We start from the raw sequence: 20,533 nt of genomic DNA, 5'->3' as shown, positions 1-20,533 counted from the left end.
GACCTTGGGGAAACCGTTCCATCTCTCTGAACCCCAGCTGCTGGGAGCTGGCTGGGCAACGGAGGGAGATAACCCCTGACCCACTTCTGAAAAAGGAAGTGAATGAAACCCGTTGAGCCTGTTAGATGTCTGGGTCTTGGAGACCAACTCCGAAGCTTTCCTAAACTCTGGGCTGTGAGTGACCTGGGTACTGGGAAACAGAAATCTCACACCTGTCCTCCCGCAGGTCCCAGGGAGCCAGGCCTTCCACTTCCCCCACTAAGGAATCCGGGCCTGGGAGGAGGGGGACAGCAGCCTGCCAATCCTCACTCTCAGTGTGAGGAGACAGCCAAGGCCTGAGTCACTCCTGGCCTGGCCCAGGGAGGTGGGCAAGCTGCCCGAGTGCTGTTCTCCTGACCTTGCCCAAGGTCATCCCGGCCAGTCTCCTGCAAGACCAGGTAGGGTCCACCTGGGGCGGCGGAGGGGGGGGGTGGGGGGCAGTGAGAGTCTGCGCCAGAGTCTTGGGCTCCTATTCTGACTGGGCCCAGGAAGGCTGTGTGACCTGGAGAAATCACTTCACTTCTCTGAACCTCAGCTTCCTCATTTGTAAGAACAGGTGTAATACCACCTGGAAGGAATGTCGTGATGGAACTTACATGGTTGCCTGGAGCTAGTAACACCCAAGGAGACAGGTTGGTGCGGTCTCAGGCACAGACTTTGGCCCTTGGCTACACTTAGAGCCTGAACAATCTTATCCAGTCTCATGACTTTAAATACCATCTACACGCTGAATACAGGTTCCCAAATTTCTCTTGCCCCAAGGCCTCCTGGGAATATGCCCTTCAACTCTACCTGGGCACATCTGACCTGCTGTCCCCACTTGGATGTCCGGTAACAGCTCTGACATAACGAGTCATCAGACTTTGTGGTTCCTTCAAAGCCCACCCTGCTCCTCCCACTTTCCTCATCTCTGTGAACAGCAGCAGCTCCATGTGACTCTGGCCCAAAGCCTGGGAGTCCCCTTGAGCGCTCCAGTTCTCTTACACTCCACACCCAGTCACAGCAAATCCAGTCTCTCCTATCTTCAAAACCATCCCTGGGTGGCTCAGCGGTTTGGCGCCTGCCTTTGGCCCAGAGTGCGATCCTAGAGTCCCAGGATTGAGTCCCACGTCAGGCTCCTAGCATGGAACCTGCTTCTCCCTCTGCCTGTGTCTCTGCCTCTCTCTCTCTCTATGTCTATTGTGAATAAATAAATAAAATCTTTAAAAAAAAAAAAACATCCCAGAATCTGGCCACACCTCACCACCTCCATGGCTACCATCCCTGTGGGTCTGCGTCCCCCCTTCCTCCAACAGACAACTCAGCACAGTGGTCCTGTCATTCCTCTGCTCCAACCCCCTTCCCCCACCACCCACCCATGCCCTTGGCTCCTCATATCCTCAAAACACAACCTGGAGCCTCACCGTGGTCTGCCCGGCCCCACATCAGCAAACCCCACTCTGTCCCCAACCTCACTCTCTCTGCACATCCTGGATCCTTGCTCATCCACCTGCAAGCCATGCACACTTGCATCCGGGGGCCCTGATCTTACCCCACACATCGACATGCTCCCTCCCTCCCTCCCTTCTGGCCTCTACTCAAGCATAACCATAACCTTAGCAAGCACCACCCCTGCCTGCCAAGGTCCTCACCTTACCCCTCACCATATGTCCTGCCTTGTTTTCTTCATGGAACAGACCACCTGAGAGATTATTTATTTCCTTGTCATTGACCATCCCTGCCACCCAGTTGTAAGCTCCATGAGGGCCAGGTTTATGCTTTATTCCCTGGGGTAGGGTGCCTCCACAGTGCCTAGCACTGACAACAGACACTTGTCAGGTGCGTAAAGAAAGGAAAGGAAGAGGCAGGAGTACCATGAAGTGTGTGTGGATTGTCTTCCCTTCTGTTCCTCCTCTGGCTCCTAGCAAGGTAGGCATAGCCGGAGGACTTTTCTATTTCCAAAGCCCCTTCTCCTCTATGGTTTCCTTTAGTCCTCATGAAAAAGCTATCATTTCTATAGGGGCATGCATTATTATCCCACTTCAGAGATGAAACAACTGAGGTCAAAGCAGTCGGTGCCTAGTTGAGGTCCCAGGAGCCTCCTGCTGCCTGGCCTGAGGGCCTGAGGGCCTCCTCACTTACAAGGCACCCAAGGCTGATGGCAGGATGGTCCCCTGGCCAAGCCAGTGTCAGCTCCAGGGATCAGGAAGTTGACCCCCCCTCCAAGATCCAACATAACATTCCACTGCCCCCTGGGAGGACCCAACCCTGAAAGGTAGAGGTAGAACAGGAAGCCTCAGGAAGAGCTGTGGGGTTAGGAGGCCAGAGGTCCCAATTGCCAGCACTTTCCTTTCCCCAACCCTCTGTCCTCTAGAAGGAGGAGGGACTGCCCGAGGCCAGTTCTGTCTCTGTACACCCCTGGCTCCATCCTCTGAAAATCCCCCAGGGACAAGGGACATACCAGATCTTTTGATCCATCTGTGATTGCTGTGGTCCCGCCCTGCAGAGGGGACTCACTGTCCATCTCGCCTCAGACCTGGGCCCAGCCCAGTGGCACCGCCAGGCCAGGCCACTAGGTGGTGTCTCAGGGCACAGGCCGGGGCTCCGGGGAGAGGGCAAACAGAGCTGCTTCTCTCCCCCACCCCCACCTCGGACAAAAAGGAGAGGAACCCAAACAGCCCAAGGGCCTCGGACCCCAAGACTGGAAGAATTTCAGAATAATTTATCTTGTAAGTAGGAAACACAAGGCACACACGCCACCAATTTCCAGTCCCCATCCTCAGCAGACATCACGAATCCATCCAGGTATTATCATTGTCCTGTGGAGCCCACAGAGCCTTTACCAAGTGATTAGAGCCGGCAAGCAAGATGCACCCTGCCTGCCCTTTCCTCCCCACGCGGGAAGACGGGAAGACGAGGCCCCGGCTCACTTTGTCTCATCAGGAATCCAGGCTGTAAAAGCCAGCAGGGCCAGAATGAGGTCATATGACCCCTGGGACGCTTGTGTAACCATGGCTAAGTCCTGGGGAAAGCTCAAGTGGGTAATGGCAGTGCTAATGGAGAGGCTGCGGGCTAAGGGCAGCTGCATCCTTGTCCAATTGTCACCTCGGACGCCGTGGGGGCAGGGCGCAGGGAGGCCGGCTGAGCATCTTGGCTTCTGAGCTGCAGAGGCCACAAAAGGGGGAGAGAAAAAGGGGGGGGCCCAAGAGACAGATGGAGGCTCTCAGGGTCTGTGTGTGGGTGCACGAGTGTGTGCGTGTGCGCGTGTGTGCGCCCGGCGGGGAGGGGAGGGGCAGCCCTGACAGAGGCGCCTTGTCCTCCTGCCCCTGCACAGGCTTGTTTTCTTCCCAAGCTATTAATGTCGCTGCAGCTTCAAAAGCCGGGTGACCTTTAAATGCCGAGCCTCCTGCTCCTGCCCAAGGCGCGGAAAAGGCTTTAATGGAAAACTCAACCCACCACAGCTGCTGGGGCGGGACAAAGCCAGCCTCGTTCTGAGGGGGACCGAGAGGCGGGGCAGCCACACGGGTGCCCACCTCTGGGGCACGACGGGCAGAGAGGACTCTCGGGCACAGCCCTCGGGGAAAGGAGGCCTGGCTGGACCTGAGAGGAGCCAGAGGAAGATGGGGAGAGACAGACTCGGCTCTGCTGCGCCCTGCTGGGTGACCTTGGGTTGCCCGCTGACCCTTCTGGGCCATCCCCATCATTTAGTTCAATCTAAAGCTGGGGCAGAACAAAAACCCCCCTTTCCAGAAAAAAAGATCTTTTAAAAACCGGCAGAAGAAAGAAAAGGAAAAGGAAAGACATTTGCTTTCCTCATTTTTCTCTCCCTTGCCTCAACTTCCATGGCCAGGTCTGTGGTCAATGGGAGCTCTGCCGTAGGGCCTAGGGCAAGAGGCTTCAAAGGAAGTTACTAAGGTCCCGCCCCTACGGAAGGATTGGCCCTGGAGCCTCAGTCCCAAGGACACCATGGTTCATCTCTGCTCCTGAGGCCCCGGTTCAGGGCTTGGCTGCTATAAAAGGCACCATCGAGAAGCCACTTCTGCATTCCGGCTGAAAAGGTCCATGATGAAGCTCCTCAAGCATGAGTCACATGTCATTTCTTTGGCTTGGTAGGATAATGGCAATAGTAATAATGATAACCTAACACTGTTGCCTGCTTCCTTCCGAGCCAACCATATTCCAAGTGCTTTCTGCATGTTAACTCTTTTCGTCTTCTCTTTGCAGGCCTGCAAGATGCATATTTGTCACTGTGATTTCTAGATTTCTACTTTATTGGTAGAAAAATGAAGCAGAGAAGAGTCGAGGGACTCGTTCAGGTCGCACAGCTAAGTGGCCAACCTAACATTTGGGCCCAGGGGGCCTGACTCCAGAATGAACACTGTAAATCCATCCAGCTCCACCACCCCTCTGTATTCCTAGGGCTGAGCACAGACCCAGGCACACGGCAAGAACTCAGTAACTGTGTACTGAACTGGGTCCTCACAGGGCAGAGCTGCCCTTATAGAGGCTGGGGGTCCTGGGGCCTGTGATGGGGGAGCGAGGGAAGAGGGAGAAGTTTGCAGGCGAAGCCTCATCCTGAAGGAAGAACCACAGTGGCTTCCTCACAAAAACCTTTTCCCCACCCTACCTGGGTTGTTAGTTGTCTGGACGACCAACTGTTTTCCACTTCCACCTGAGTTGCTTAAAAACTATTTCCACAACAATCCCTCTCTCCTTTAACAAATTCTATCAGCTTAGCCAAGACACTCAGCCCAGGAGCCTGGGAGGAGATCAGATGTCAGTGGACAGAAGGGGTGCTGCTCCCCAATACCCTAGCCAGGGGTCATAGCCCTGGGGAGCCCCTCTGAGCTGGCAGCAGTGTCTGTGTACTTGGAACCAATGGCCCAAACTCACAGAAGGGAGCCACTGGCAGCTCAGGTGCAAGGCAGTGAAGCTGGGCTGGCTCTAGGCATGAGCTCATGCTGGCTCACGTCCAGCTCCTTGGGAAAGGGGGGCCAGCGGCCCCTCCCTGGGCGTCTCCTTTAGGCAGCTGGGCTGCAGGTCCCTTCACAGACCTGCCTGCTTGGTCTGGGGCTGAACTCTCAAGTCTGGACAGTCCCAGATGCCCCTGGGCCCTTGGGACACGTGGTCAGTCAATGATGCCACACAATTTAGTTATCTGAGCACACCCAGGGAATCCAGGCCAAGGAACCAAGATTAGGGAGGGGTGCTCAAGGCAAGCAGCGGCGGGTCCTGAGAACAGAAGTCCAACTCTTGCCCCCTGCCCCACATGCCAGCACACATTGTGCACCCACCCACTGATCCATGAAGCCCACTTCTTTGGAATTTGTGTAATATGTAGAATGGTACTATACAACAGTAAACAAAAATGAAGCATCTCTATGTCTCTACGCCCAAGGCCTATCGCGAAGGGGAGCGATGCAAGACAAAACACAGTGAGGACAGTCACTGTACTACCATATAGTACGTTTTGGTGTGTGTGTCAGTATGTATGGAGAGGACATTCATAAGAAACTGATCCTATGGTCTGCTGGGAAGAATCAAGTTGTAAGAGACAGATCACGGAAACTGTTCTCACTTTTTCTCACGTAAATCTTTGTATATCTTTTAAATTTGGATTCATGTTCATTCATTAGTTTAAAAATAAAATAAGCAAATAACCTATAAAGAATAGCAAGATGACAGCAATGCCAGTGATTCTTTAATCCTTTTGCACATATGTATATTATCTACGACAGACATGAACTATTTTTTAATAATAATTATAGCAAACATCTGTGAGCATTAACTATGGGCCATGCACTGTCTCAGCACTTGGCATGCATGATCTCATCCAAGACTCAGAGTAAAGCAATTATAATACCCATTTAAAAAAAAAAAAATTACAGATAAGGGAACTACAACCCAGAGAGTTTAAATAACTTACGTGGGGTCACACAGTCAGTGATGGAACCAAAATCTGAATCCAAACGGTCTGGCCCCAGAGTCCATTCTCTTCTTAACCTCCACCTTATACTGTCTCTCTAATTAAAACAAAATAAAACAAAAACAAAATTTGAATGGTGACAGAAAAAAGTCTTAAGAAAAAAGCAAACCACAGAGCCTCTAGGACTTTAGAACTTTTGTAATCCTTACAGTCCCGGCTCCATCCTTCCTGCCTCTACCACTCCAGTCCTGCCTCAGTGGGAGCTAGGCACCACTGCTCCCACGATGCTCCCTCCTGCTCAAGGGCCCGCCCCTCTCCCGGTGGCCTTGCAGGGGCCGTGGATAAGGTGGTGGCCCATGCCACAGCTGTTCCAGAGGTCAGACCACAGCATGGGGGGGTCCTCTGGGGCAGAGTAGGGCTAAGTCTGGACAGGAAGCTCCTTGCAGAGGGGAAACAAATTGTGAATGGCGGAGTCTGGGGTAAAAAGTCTTTAGAGCCCAGAGTTTTAGCTCTGGGCCAATCTCAGCTTGCATTCTCATCACCACTGCTTGGGTGAGTAGAGCATCTCTGAGTGAGTTTCCTCATCTGTAGAATGTGATACCTGTTCCTCTGGGGATGGGTTCCCCTCCAGGGGATTTCATGCGATGGGCACACCCAGGCTCCACACAGATGCCCTCAGCCCGGGGTGGCTGTTAGTAAGGCCCTCAGGCCATGTGGTTGTCAGGGGCTGAGTCTAGAACCCAGCCCACAAGTCAGGCCTGGGGTTACAATCTTGAATGCAGCCCCGGAAGTGGGACTGTACAGCACAAAGGTCTCCCATCAGAGGCCTCCAGGACTTCAGGTTGGGGGGCTCTGGGGCCCCGAGCGGAGCAGGGAGCTGGGCCAGCAGCCCCATTCCTGCCCACACTCTGCCATGCATCCTAGGGGAGAAGGGACTGGAATATCCTGGGGCCTGGGTCGACCAGGCCTCCCACCCCTCCTGGGGGCCAGGAGGCTCCCAGGCGATCCCAGGGCCATCCCAGGGCCGAAGGAGCCACACAGGCACTCAAGCTGAGTAGCCTTCTCAGAAGTGCCGCCTCTGGCAGCTGAGGAATGCAGGCCTGGGGCTGGGGAGCAGAGGCTTGGGGAGGGGGTGGTTGGCCCTGAGCTTCAAAAGAACAGGGAGCAGCTGTGGCCAGAAGGGCCAGGCCCTCCCCCTCTGGCAGCTAAGACACCATCAGAAATTCCACCCCAGCAAGAAGGGCCAGCTCAGACAGCAGATGGAATTGTTTAGAGCCACTTACCAGGCCAGCTACTTTCCCCAACCACAGGCTGCTATCCCCTCTTTGCTTTCGCCCCTCCTCAGTCTGGGCAGCAGCCAAGCTCCCCTTCCACAGCCTGGGGCACCCAGAAGCAGGCCCCCAGGCTTCCCCTCCTGACCTGAGGCCCTCACTTGTCCATAATGCCTCACCTCCACATAGCCATGTGCCCACACATGCCCTTTAGAGAAGCCAGGTACGTAAGGCAGGAAGAAATCTCCTGTTCTCACTTCCAGATGGTGCTTGTTGCCAAAGGTCACAGGGCTCCTTGGCCTGTGATTTGAACCCAGCTGGGATCTGAATCAGGCTTCCTGAGCCAGTGCTCTCTCCATGTGGTGCATACACTAGCAACTCCAAAACAGCTCATGTGTCTGCGTGTGCAACATGCCCCAGCTCACTCAAACTCATTCACTCATAAGGCCATAGGACACAAACAACCTTCATTAGGTTTTTCCTGAACACTGTCATCCAGCGCAGGTACTCAGTCCATTCCTCTCTTCACCTAACTCTGAAGCTGTGTTTTATTTTTTTTTAAGATTTATTTATTCATGACAGAGAGAGAGAGAGAGAGAGAGGCAGAGACACAGGCAGAGGGAGAGAAGCAGGCTTCATGCAGGGACCCTGACGTGGGACTCGATCCTGGGTCTCCAGGATCACACCCTGGGCCGAAGGCAGGCCAAACCGCTGGGCCACCGGGGCTGCCCGGAAGCTGTGTTTTAAAAATTATAGCCACACTATCCTCCACACGCACTAATTGCACTAACAGTCCACTATGCAAGCCACTCCCTTCACTGGGCTGATGGCAAGGCCTTGGGAGGCCCCAAAGCCCTCTCTCTTCCCCATCTGTACCCAAAATGTTTTTTTACAGTGTCTAGTCAGCAAAGGCAAGTTCAGGTTGACCTGACTGGCAGCACAGCTGCCCAGAACCAGGAAGCGGTACACCCTGGCCAAGGCACCGACTTCCTGGTTGCTTGCAGGATCAGCTCCTGGAATGGAGTGCAGGGAAGGGCCTCGGGACAGCAAGGGCTGGCAGCCCTGGCCCTCTACTGTGATAGTCAGAAGAGGGCAGGAACTCCTAGGGTTCCAAAACCAGCCTTCTTTGCCTCCTAGGCCCTTGGTCTCCACCTCTAGAAAAGAGAAACAGGCCCTCATTAGTCTCACCTTTCCCATTACTGAAGCCTCCCAGGGATGCAGGACATGGTGAGGTGGGGGTGAATTAGGGCCAGAGAGAGGCACTACCATCCTAGGCACAACATGATGGTGCCTCCGCAAGAGGAGGTGGCTGTATCCTGGTCCCCCGAGGCTGGAAAGACTTATAGCCTTTCTTAGCCACAGAAGCGGAACCCCTTTTGTCATATGAGATCCTCAGCAGAAGTCCACTCTCTAAGGACATGAAGTCCCTCAGCCCCCTCCCCGGGAAGTCATACATAATCATTTACTGAGTGCCGGGCCATGCTGCCCATGCATGATGTTGGGTAAGCCTCACCGGCACCTAGCTTGTAAATCATCACCTTCTACCAGTATCAGAGCCATTTTACTGAGCCCTATGTGACCTAGAGGTTGTCCAGGGCTGTGCCACATCCAACCTCCATGGCCTTACATGGCAGAGAGCAGTATGCCTGTCGAGTCTCTGGACACACTAGTTGCTCACAAGAGTTTTAAAGCCTGGGTTTAACCTCCATGCTCTCATCTCTGGGTTCTTTGCATCTCTGCCCGTTTCCTCTCCTGCTACCAGCCTACTCTTGGGAAATGTTAATGTGCTTTTCTATCAGTCTCAGAAGCAAATACTCTTTGCATTAAAGCAGTGTATTTCAGAGGGTGGTGAGACTTCATGAGACTCCCCTGACCCCTGAGGTGTTTGCTAAAAACAAACACTCTCTGCCTCACTATTAAATCAGAATGTCGGGTGACCTGGGTGGCTCAGCGGTTTGGCACCGCCTTCAGGCCAGGGCCTGATCCTGGAGACCTGGGATTGAGTCCCACGTCGGGCTCCCTGCATGGAGCCTGCTTCTCCATCTGCCTGTGTCTCTGCCTCTCTCTCTCTCTCTCTCTCTCTCTCTGTGTCTCTCATGAATAAATAAATAAAATCTTTAAAAATAAATAAATCAGAATCTCAGGGTGGGAGTGGGGTGCTGGCCTGGAAATCTGCTTTTTAACAAGCTCTCCAGGTCATTCTGATGCCCAGTAAAGCATGAGGACCATGACTTCACAGGGTAATGCAATAAGAAGCCCTGGATTCTAGTTTTAGTGCTATCACTAACCAGCCCAGTGACCTTAGGCAAGTCATTTTACCTCCTGGACCTCCAGCTTCCCATCTGAGAAATGGGCAAGGAGGACTAAAATGATCTCCACGGCCATCTCCCCCCGACCTCCTCTGTGTCTGCCCTAAGTCCCCCGATGGTCCCCAGGTGTATGAACTGAATTTTGCAGACTGTCCATCCCCTATAGCAGTGTACACTGTAGGCGAACATTAAAGAGTCCCAGTCTGGGATCCCTGGGTGGCGCAGCGGTTTGGCGCCTGCCTTTGGCCCAGGGCGCGATCCTGGAGACCCTGGATCGAATCCCACGTCAGGCTCCCGGTGCATGGAGCCTGCTTCTCCCTCTGCCTGTGTCTCTGCCTCTCTCTCTCTCTCTCTGTGACTATCATAAATAAATAAAAATTAAAAAAATAAAGAGTCCCAGTCTGACTGATCTGCAAAAATATCTAATCTCTGACTCCAGCCCTAAACAAATCCACAACACTTCTCCCTCCCTGAGCATCTACCTGCTTCATGCCAGCCCAAGACAAGCAGGATTCTGTAAACACTGGGTCTGCACACCTGGGCTTAGTGAACAGTCAGCAAACAAAAGCTCTGCCAAGTCACCCCACAAGCCCAAACTTGCACCCGCTCTCTCAAGGAGAAGCACCCAGCCTGGGATGTGGGGACCCTGCCCACCCTTCCTCCCATCACAGAATGGGCATGAGGGGCCAGGTCTGATAGAGGGTATGGCCAGAAACACGGCACCCTCCAAGTGGGTTGCAAGGTTATCCAGGCTTAAGGGCTGTGAGGCAACAGCATGGGAATCACCCAGCAACCGCTGGGACTTTGAAAAGCAGTTAGACATTCCTTAGTCCCTGGGGTTCCTTGATGATCACTAGTTAACACACAGTGTATCCAGTGAGCGCTCAAGCATTGCTTGCTAGCGGTAAACATGGTTCATTTGTCCTTCAAGACTATGCATACTTAGCAGTGGAGCTGTGGAGATTCTCAGGCCCACAGCCCACAGACACAAGGTGGATTCAGATTCATGCTACCTTTGCGGACAGTGAGCCCACGTGTGCTCCCGCAAAATTAACGGAGGGGAAAGGACGGGCAGGAAGGGCAAGGATGGAAACCCAACCTCCACGGGGTGAGGCAGCCGGGAGTTACAGCCACGGTCTGCTGATCCTACTCATTTAGGGACACTGAAATAGATCATCTTCTCACTCTGAGCACGCCAACCAGCCCAAAGATGGTGCTTTACATGTGTGCACAGCTCTTCACAGTTTACAATGCCGGGGGAGAGTGTGCAAGCCCTTTCCATTCAGCCAGGCTCCAGGCTGGGCACGTACTCTGCATACCCTGCAGGGGGACTCCTCTGGCACTGTGTGAGGTGCTCTGCCTACAGGACTCCTCGAAACAGTCCCACAGGGTAGGAAGTAGATTCTTTTGTCGATGAAGAGACTGAGGCACAGAGGAATTAACTTGCCTGCGGTCTCACAGCCAGGAAGTGGCGAGTCGAGATCTTCCCCAAAGCCCACACTCCCAACCACCCACTTTCCGCACTGTCACTGCACTTACGGGGGGAGGGGGGGTTGATCTCTGCCTGGGCAAAGAGAGAAACAGGCTCCAGAAGGGCTGGGCCGTGGGGTCTGCCTGGCAATGGTCCCCCACCCCAGGTATCCCGCGGTGTGGAGCAGGCCCCAGAGCAGGGAAGTACAAAACAAGTGGGCACCGCTCCACGCAGAGCCAGGGCTGCCACTTGCCTCACTGCCATAGTGGCCCTGGGCCTAGAGGGGACAGTGCCAGGCTTCTTCTCCCATCCCCAACGGGACCTCCTTGTCCTCAACACTCAGCTGTACGCCCCACGGGAGGAAATGGCCACACTTGAAAATCATTTACATGCAGGGCTGAGCTTGGGGCTTTTGTTCTTGAGCAAAGACGGTAACATTTCACTTTCAGGAAGGAGCTGGGAGGGTGGGGCCGGCTCAGAGTTGCACAACCAAAAACACAGGCTCAGACACACACAAGTCCCACGTGGAAGTCTGCTTAGACAAGCCCCCTGCGGAAAAGCAGAAGCAAACCCATGGCAGGTCCGCACGGAGAGAGGCTACAGGCCAAGCCATCCCCTCAGCTTCTTAAATCAGGGCCTTGTGGTCGGTCATCTCAGGAAGCCAAGTAAAGGGAGGCACTAGTGTGGCAGCAGAGGCAGGGTGGGAACTTAGGCCTCCAACCAACCTCACAGGGCCCCTGTCTGAGAGAGGGATGACTGGGCCACATCTGGCTGCAACAGGCAGCCCTGGGGAGACTACCTACCTGTGCCTACCCTTCCCAGAAAGCAGCATCCCTCCTCCAATCACGCAGGTGCCCTGCATCCCGTGCTGTCCCCCAGATGCAAGGAAAGGACAGCAAACCGCCCTCACAGACACCCTGGCAGCATCAGGGTGCCCGCTCTTCTCTGAAGGAGTCACATCTTGGCTCCCAGCAGTGGTGGTAAGGGCTGCGAGGTGAATTAGTTAATTCTGCAGGGAGGGAGTTTGAAGTATAGGGAGGCCAGGAGGAAAAAAGGGAGAAAAGGGAGAAAAGTCAGTCAGCAGGGAAAAACCTGCTTTTAAAAAAGTAATATAGGGAGTCTGGGTGGCTCAGTGGTTGAGCGTCTGCCTTTGGCCCAGGTTGTGATCCTGGGCTCCTGGGATCAAGTCCCATATTGGACTCCCTGCGAGAAGCCTGCTTCTCCCTCTGTGTATGTCTTTGCCTCTCTTTCTGTGTCTCTCATGAATAAATAAATACAATCTTAAAAAAAAAAAAGGTAATACAAGAATAAACCGGGTTTTGAGCAAGTCCCATAAGGCCTTGGAACCAGGGCTGTCCCTAGATCCCCAGGAATGGGCCCCTGGTCCCCTCCCCACCTTGCAGGGGTCAATCGGAGGCTAAGGCTTTCACCTGCTCCCCTCCTGCACCTCATCAGAGCTTCACCTCCAGGCTCTCAAGGAAACTGGTAGAAATGGGGTCTTTGTCCTTTGGCAATTACATAGTAAACAGTTCACTGGGGGTTCACCCTCCTTTGAGGGGGGGGTCCTCTCACACTCTCAGGCAAACCCCCCTCCCATGCTCCCACCCTCCCTGAGCTCCACTGGAGGCAGCAGCAAGAAGTACAAGGGAATGGGCTGGTCTGGGGCCGGCTGGCAAGGGCAGGCCACCCACTGGGTCCAGCTCACCCCCCTCAAAGCCTCTCTGTTTGTAAAGGGCTTTCGGGGACAGGAAGCAATAAACAGAGTCAAGCGGCCAAGATGCAGGGGCTGATTATGCAGTTTATGGATTTTCCAGGCCGCTTTGTACTCTCCCACCAGCTGCCTGGGGCTCTGCAGAAAAAGGTGCTGGCAAAAGACGGGCTGGTCCTTAGCTTGAAAGGTGGATTTCTGCCAAACCTAAACTGGGTCTTTCCTGGGGGGGGGGGGGTGGGGGGTGTTAGGGCACTGCATGCTGGCCCACAAGCACCTTCTCGGTGCCCCAAAAAGAAACCCCACCCTGCCTGCCCCACACCACCAGAGCCCAGACTCTCTCTCCAGGCCACTGCTCACCTCTCCATCCAGCTCTAAGTTACTTGACTCCTGGGAATTCCCAGAGGAAAGGGCGTGCCTGGCCAAGGCTGCCTCTTCCCGAAGGTGGGTGGCCCTCCTTCACAAAGCAGCTCACGGCTCAGCTTAGCTTGGCTGCCCTGGGAGTGGAGAGCAAGTTGGGAAAAGCTGAGCCTGGTAGGGAAGGTGGTCCTGGGCTGCAGGGCCTCCCCAGTATCAAGCATGGCTCACATTTTCCCCCAAAAGACTGCGACCCGGTGAGATGGGGGTCCACGTGTGCAAAGCAGTAAGTGCAGAGCAGTTCACAAGAGCAACACAGAGGGGAGAGCCCCCACTTGCCTCTTAGAACCCACTAGCCAATAAATATGCAGACCTTCTGGGGCTGAGATGGAATGACATGAGAAAGCCAAGTTAGCGGGCCATGTTCACAGAGTGCTAGTTTTGCTGAGGGGTCTGAGTGTGTATGTGCATATCTGGACAGGCACAGGCAGATGTCTGAGCACACACACCAAATACTAAGTAGCAGTTACTTAGAGGTAGGGCTGCATGAGGGGTTCTGCTTCTGTTTACTTCATGCTGCTCTGCATCCTTTGAAGTTTTCCAATAAACATGCATTATCTCTGTAGTTTAAAATTAAGAATTAAAAAAAAAAATAAGGTGCACTGCTGGTGGGAACATAAAATGGTGCTCCGTGAGGGGGTGGGGCAGTTTGGTAGTTTCTTACAAAGTTAAACACAAAATTGGGATCCCTGGGTGGCTCAGTGGTTTAGCGCCTGCCTTTGGCCCAGGGCCTGATCCTGGGGTCCTGGAATTGAGTCCCATGTCAGGCTCCCTTCAGGGAACCTGCTTTTCCCTCTGCCTGTGTCTCTGCCTCTCTCTCTCTCTCTCTCTCTCTCTCTGTCTCTCATGAATAAATAAATAAAATATTTTTAAAAATGTAGTGTACACATAGGGAAAAGTGGAGTTTTAGTCAGCCACCAAGGGGAATGCAACTCTGTCGTATGCTATGACACGGATGCACCTTGACAACACGCTAAAAGCCAGACACAAAAGGACAAAGGCCATATGATTCCACTTCTATGACTTACCACCTAGAACCGACAAATTCTTAGAGACAGAAAATAGAATAGAGGTTACCAGAGGCTGATGGGATCGGGGGAGGAAGTCATTGTTTGATGAACACAGTTTCTGTTTGGGATGATGAACAAGTTCTGGAAATGGATGGTGGTGATTGATGATTATACAACAGTGTGAACAGACATAATGCCACTGAATTGCCCCTGAAAAATGGTTAAAATGGTAAATGTTGTGTTCTATACATTTTACTACAAGAAAAGAACTAAAGGAGCGCGTGGGTGGCTCAGTTGGTGGGTGGAGCATCTAACTCTTGATTTCCGAGCGGGTCATGACCCCAGGGTCAGGAGAGCAAGGCCCTCGGCCAGCGTGGGGCTCCGCACTGGGCGTGGAGCCTGCAAAGGCTTCTCTCTCCCTCTCCCTCTGCCCTCCCACCAGCTCTCTCTCTAAAGAAAAGAAAAAAAGAACTGAAAAGTCAGGCACAAGGAGGCAGTGAGCGGTAGCACCAGCAGACAGAAGGGGGCGCTATTTGGGCTCTCCACACACAGGCAACCAGGCTGCAGGAAATCCTGCCTGCACAGAGGGGCTCTGTCCCCATCTGCATGGAGCAGGCCAGGGGACAATGACACCCCTGTGATGAGGACTGTTCACGTGGCCTGCAAAGTCACACATGCCACGGGGCAGCGGGGAGATGGCGGTGCAAGGATACTTTCCGGAATGTTCGGAAGAGGTGGGTTATGACACTCTAGGGAACAGCTACAGGAAAAGGTTAGTGGGCTGAAATACGAAGCCTGCATCTGAAAGCCTGGGATTGAAAGGGAGCAGGGAGGATAGAGGGCTTGCCAGTACTGCAGGGCAGAGGAAGAAAAGACAGAAGGAAAGCAGACACAGAGACTAAGAAGAGCTCTGTCCCGGGTGCTCTGGCAGGCGGAACCCACTCATTCATTCAGCAGACACTACAGGGCGCTCCCGGGCGCTAGACACAGGGAGAACACAGGCAAGGGTGAGGTGGTCAGAGCACCAACCCATCTGATAAACAACCGGTGCTGCTTTGGGGCCACTGCCCAGCTTGCTCAAGAATATATTCATATATAAAGCCAGAAAACCCTAAACTGCCCCCAGCCTCCACCTTCTTTCTTTTTTTTTTTAAGATTTTTTTTTTTTTTTTTTTTTTTTTTTAATTCATGAGAGATACAGAGAGAGAAGCAGAGACACAGGCAGAGGAAGAAGCAGGCTCCACGCAGGGAGCCCGACGTGGGACTCGATCCCGGGACTCCAGGATCACGCCCTGGGCCAAAGACAGGCGCCAAACCACTGAGCCACCCAGGGATCCCCCAGCCTCCACCTTCATACAGAAAGTAAAAATGCTTCTTACTCAAGACCAAGATGTTCAGATAGGAAGTAAGATCAAAACTGCCAGAGTGTGGGCAGGTCACCCTGGTGACCCGGCCTCATTCACACCAGTGTGCCCAGCCTCGGGCTACACCAGGCATTGGCTGATACCGGCTTCTTCCCTCCTCACAGGGAGAAGCAGGGAGCAGAACGGGCTCTAAGGCCTGTAACGGCAGGATTCACACTTCCTAGGTGCAGGGTTTCCTGACATCCCACCCTGCATAGCTCTGATGGTGCAAGGATGATGAAGAGAAGCCATGTGTGGGGACACATTTGTGGTCAGTGGCAGCTCTGCCTCACTTGAGATAAAAATATATAAACAGTAGACTTTGTTATAAAAGGACATTGTATCCAGGGCCTTCCTGAAATGTGTAATGTGTGTCTGGGATGGTGGGTGCGGAGGAAAGAGGGTGGCAGGCAGCTCTGATACATCTCGGCTTGGCCACTGTGGCCTTATCGGAGACACACTCCTTCTAGAACCGTACTGTTCAATAATGTAGCCACTCATCACAGGTGACAATATAAATTTCTATTGTAATTAATTAAAATAAAATACAATTTAAAACTCAGTGCCTCAGTCATCCTACCTCATTTCACATGTTCAAGAGCCACCTCAGCTACTGGTTGTCACATTGAACAGGATATATTTTAGAACATTTCCAACATTGCAGGAAGTTCTAACAGACAGTACTATTCTAGAACGAAAGGGGAGCCCCTCTGCCTTGACAGGGTGAAGCCCTGGAGTGCTTTATTACAATTATCCACGGAAGACCAAGGACTATGGGTCACTGATTCCCAACAGAGAAGCCCTTCCACATCCTTCTGGAAAGGGTGGGTAAGGGCAAAGGTCCCTTCTCCTGAGCAAGCAGAGCTGGGGTAAGCACCCCTCACTGGTGTCCTCTGCTCCTGCCAAGATTAAAGCCTTGGCCCGGTTCTGTGACACTTGCCAGTCCAGGCAGAGAGAAGCAGAAGTCCAGATAGAAGCCCAAGTCCTGGCTCCTCAGAGGGCCCGGGCCTCGGAAGGCCAGGTACAGAAAAAGCCTTCCAATTTGTTTGCCAGGAGACAGGGTATGCTTAGCATCATCAAGGCTTATCCAGTGTCCCCTTCTCTAGGGATGCCCCATGGTGGCCCCAGCACCGCCTCCTTGGGCTTGTCCAGAGCAATGGGAAGGAGTCGGTGGAAAGGAGAAGCAGAGACAGAGGGGCCGTGGGTGTGAGTGGGTCGGGAATGTAAGGGCTTATATAGAAAAAAAAAAAAAAAACAGTATTTCAAGGAAACTGATGGATCAGGCTGAGGAAGGGGATTCTGAGAAGTGAGTGATGTTGGGTGTTTAGGTCTATGTCTTTGAACCAACCAGAGAGAGCAAGACTGATCGAGGCACCCCACCCCCCAGCCCTGCACACACCACACATGATGGCAGGACGTGACTGACACACTTTCACTCCTAATCTGATTGATCTACTTCAGAGTTTCCCCATTTCAGGCAAGGGCCACCCATCACTGTTCTTCCCAAACCACAGCTCAGCCTGGCCCTCAAAGTCAACCAGAACCAAGCCTACAAATCTGCAGTTGCAGCAAGTGACCGACTGGAGGCTGGGGACAGGAGCCGGGCGAGCAGACAATGCATAGTGTGGGGACAATGGAGATCGAAGAGCAGAGGGTAACCTCTGAGCCTGGATTCTGTTCCTGGCTCTGCCACATGGACTCTTGGGCAAGATCTGCTTTTCCTTGATCGATCGATCGATCGATCTATCTATCTATGAGAGAGAGAGAGAGACGTGCAGAGACACAGGCAGAGGGAGAAGCAGGCTCCATGCAGGGAGCCCGATGTGGGACTCAATCCCGGGTCTCCAGGATCACGCCCTGGGCGGAAGGCGGCGCTAAACCGCTGAGCCACCCAGGCTGCCCTCCTTGAACCTTTTATTTTTTATTTTTAAAGATTTTATTTATCTATTCATGAGAGACAGAGAGAGAGAGGCAGAGACACAGGTAGAGGAGAAGCAGGCTCCATGTAGGGAGCCCAACGTAGGACTGGATCCTAGGACCCCGGGATCATGCCCTGGACCAAAGGCAAGCACTCAACTGCTGAGCCACCCAGGCATCCCTCTCCTTGAACCTTTTTTTTTTTTTTTTTTTATGCCATGGTTTCCTTTTTTTTTTTTTTTTTTTAATTTTTATTTATTTATGATAGTCACACAGAGAGAGAGGCAGAGACACAGGCAGAGGGAGAAGTAGGCTCCATGCACCGGGAGCCCGACGTGGGATTTGATCCCGGGTCTCCAGGATCACGCCCTGGGCCAAAGGCAGGCGCCAAACCGCTGCGCCACCCAGGGATCCCTCCTTGAACCTTTTAACAAAATAATAAAACTGACTGGGGCATCTGGATGCTCAGTCGGTTATAAGCGTCTGCCTTTGGCTCAAGTCATGATCCCAGGGTCCTGGTGTTATGCTCCCTGCTCCTCGGGAAGCCTGCTTCTCCCTCTGGCCCCTGCTCTCTCCTCTCTCTCTCTCTCTCTCACTATCACTCAAATAAATAAATCTTCAAAAAATAAAAAATAAAACTGCTAAAGTAAACTGCTATAAACAACATAAGTAAGCTTAACTAATTATCCTAAGGCAACATCTTGCAAGCATCCGCATCAAGAAAGGAGACATTGCTGGCCACTCCACAACCCCTCCCCATGCCACACGCTGACTTCTGAAATCAACACTTCCTTGTCTTTCTTTCTTGTCCAAATGTACACCCGTGGACACTGGACTTGAGTCTTCCCTGTCGTTTGTCCTCTAAGTCTGTCTTAATCTACGGCCTCCCCCATCATCTCCTTTTTTCCCCCTTATAATTTGTGAGTTGACGCACCCAGGCCATATGACAGCTGTCTTCTCTACTGTCTGAAAGTCATGGACCAAGTTTCCTTTTCTCTCAGGGCCTCAGTGACTCCTTCCTTACCAGCACTGCCCTGGCCAACCTACCCACACTCCTAGGATGATAAAAAGAGACAGCCTGGAAGCACATCAGGAAATGCTTATGAGGTTTTGTTAAGCAAAGAATGCAGGACGCAAAAAAAAAAAAAAAAAAAAAAAAAATGCAGGACGCAAACAGATTGAATGCTTTCGGGCCCCACCAAGAAAATGTGCATAGGAAAAAGGGCTGGCAGGTAGCACATCATCTGCAATAGTTGTCCTGGATGGTAGATTTCTGTGTCCCTCCTTTCTTCTTTCTTATATTTTTCCATGATCAGCACATAACAATGTGACAGGGCACAAGACATTTTTAAACATTTTAAAGAAAAGGATGTTCTTAAAGTGGGGCACGAGATCAAAGGTGTCACCAGGGCTGTCCTCTCTCCCTTCACAGGACCACTTGGCTTTGCTCTCTGTTCCCAGAGCTACCGCCAATCCAGCCAAGATCCATAAACCTCAAGCTCATCCTGTGCCTGCTTCTCTGATGCCTCCTGGCCGCCCTTCCTGTCCCCCTCTGGTCTTCTCTCTGTGCCTCTAGCAGAAGAACTCATCTGAAATATGCCGGGTCACTTCCCGAGTCCTCTGGGCCCCCCTCCTGTAAAGATCACTCCTTCCTGTCGGCGGCAGGGTGAGCGCTCACCACATTCAGTAAGCATCGGGGTGGCTGGCAGGGCTTGTCGTCCACACACCCAGTCCCCAAAGCTCCTGTCCCCCTAGGTCTGGGGTTGGGCCCAAGAACTTGTAGTGCTCAGGTGATGCTGGTGCCATTGGTTCTGAAACTACACTTTAGAATACCGACCTGTCCCTCTCCTCTGTCCTCCTGAACAAGCCCTGTCCAGCTTTCAAGAGCTAGTTCAGGTTCCCCTTTCCATGAGGCATTCTCTTCCAACAGCCAATACTGGCTTTCCTCTGTTCTTTTTTTTTTTTTTCTTCTTTTTTTTTTTTTTTCCTCTGTTCTTGAAGCTAATGTCCTTAGCACTGAACATGGTTCCTGGTGGCCTGGAAAAGTGGCCTTGAGGATGGGCAATGTGGCACTCAACCATTCATTGCCTTCATATCAGCTCTTACGGGCACAGCCTGGAGGAGCACTTCTCCAGCAGCCCTACACTATCCAGGAGATGCTCTGACTGTCCTGGGTAAATTGAATCTTTTCTTCCACACATAGACTTCTAATTATTCACTCATTCATTCACTGTGAGTCAAAACCAAATCAAACCAAACCAAACCAAAAAAACCTTAGTGAGCACCTACTGCATGTCCAGACGCATAACATGAGAATCTTTTCTTCGTGGAAACCAAGAATTACAATAGCATTGTTACCACAGAAGCCTGCAGAAAGGGCTCCTTCCAAAGGCAGCCAAACGGCCCACCCCTGCAGCCCTGGAGACGGCTACCCACGCACAGCCGTGGCCCGAGCGGCAGGTGTTGGTGCCCACCAGCAAGCACGCACGGTGGTGGTCACACCCACGTGTAGCCATGGTGGAGGTTTGGTCGCCAGTTGCAGGCTTCGTCTTTCCTCGGCGAAGCCACCCAGTACTCAGAAACAAGATTTATGGACAGATATTGTCAGGAGAACAGATGCCTAAGTAAGCAGGCTGAACAAATGGAAACAATGGTGGTGAGACAGGCAAGCAGAAGGGACTCCATTTTCGAAAGGCCCCATTTACTCTCTCTCTCTCTCTCTTTTTTTTTTTTTAAAGAGATTTTAATTATTTATCTGAGAGAGAGAGAGCATGAGCAGGAGGCGGGACAGAGAGAGAGGGACAGGCAGGCTCTCTGGTGAGCACAGAGATGCTATACTCCATCCCAGGACCCTGAGATCATGACCTGAGCTGAAATCAAGAGTTGGACCCTTACCTAACTGAGCCACCCAGGTGCCCGTCATACTCTCTATTTCACCTAGCATCTGGGTAAACCGAAGAAGCTACTTTCCCACTCCAAGGGGGAAGCAAGGGAGTGATTCATTTCCGAGTCTCATCCCAGCCCCCTAAACACTGGATAACATCTAAGAAGAACCAGATCCCAAACACGTTCCAGGACATTAA

General features: G+C 52.5%; 2 long non-coding RNA genes across 3 annotated transcripts in view; one reads left to right on the top strand and one right to left on the bottom strand.

Moving 5' to 3' along the window:
* LOC144286291 (uncharacterized) overlaps positions 1 to 20,533 on the bottom strand; it is a 61,408-nt gene that overhangs the window by 3,700 nt on the left and 37,175 nt on the right. For both annotated transcript variants that reach the window (XR_013354341.1, XR_013354342.1), the window contains one exon: positions 5,945 to 6,041. This is a non-coding gene — a long non-coding RNA (uncharacterized LOC144286291). The remainder of the gene's footprint in view (positions 1 to 5,944; positions 6,042 to 20,533) is intronic.
* On the top strand, positions 14,704 to 16,084 carry LOC144285296 (uncharacterized). Its single transcript, XR_013353610.1, has 3 exons — positions 14,704 to 14,864; positions 15,324 to 15,535; positions 15,659 to 16,084. It is a non-coding gene; the product is annotated as an uncharacterized LOC144285296 (long non-coding RNA).

The sequence above is a fragment of the Canis aureus genome, chromosome 16, assembly GCF_053574225.1.
Source record: "Canis aureus isolate CA01 chromosome 16, VMU_Caureus_v.1.0, whole genome shotgun sequence".
Taxonomy (NCBI): Eukaryota; Metazoa; Chordata; class Mammalia; order Carnivora; family Canidae; genus Canis; species Canis aureus.
The sequence above is the reverse complement of the archived record's forward strand: the minus strand, read 5'-3'. Positions and strand labels throughout refer to the sequence as shown.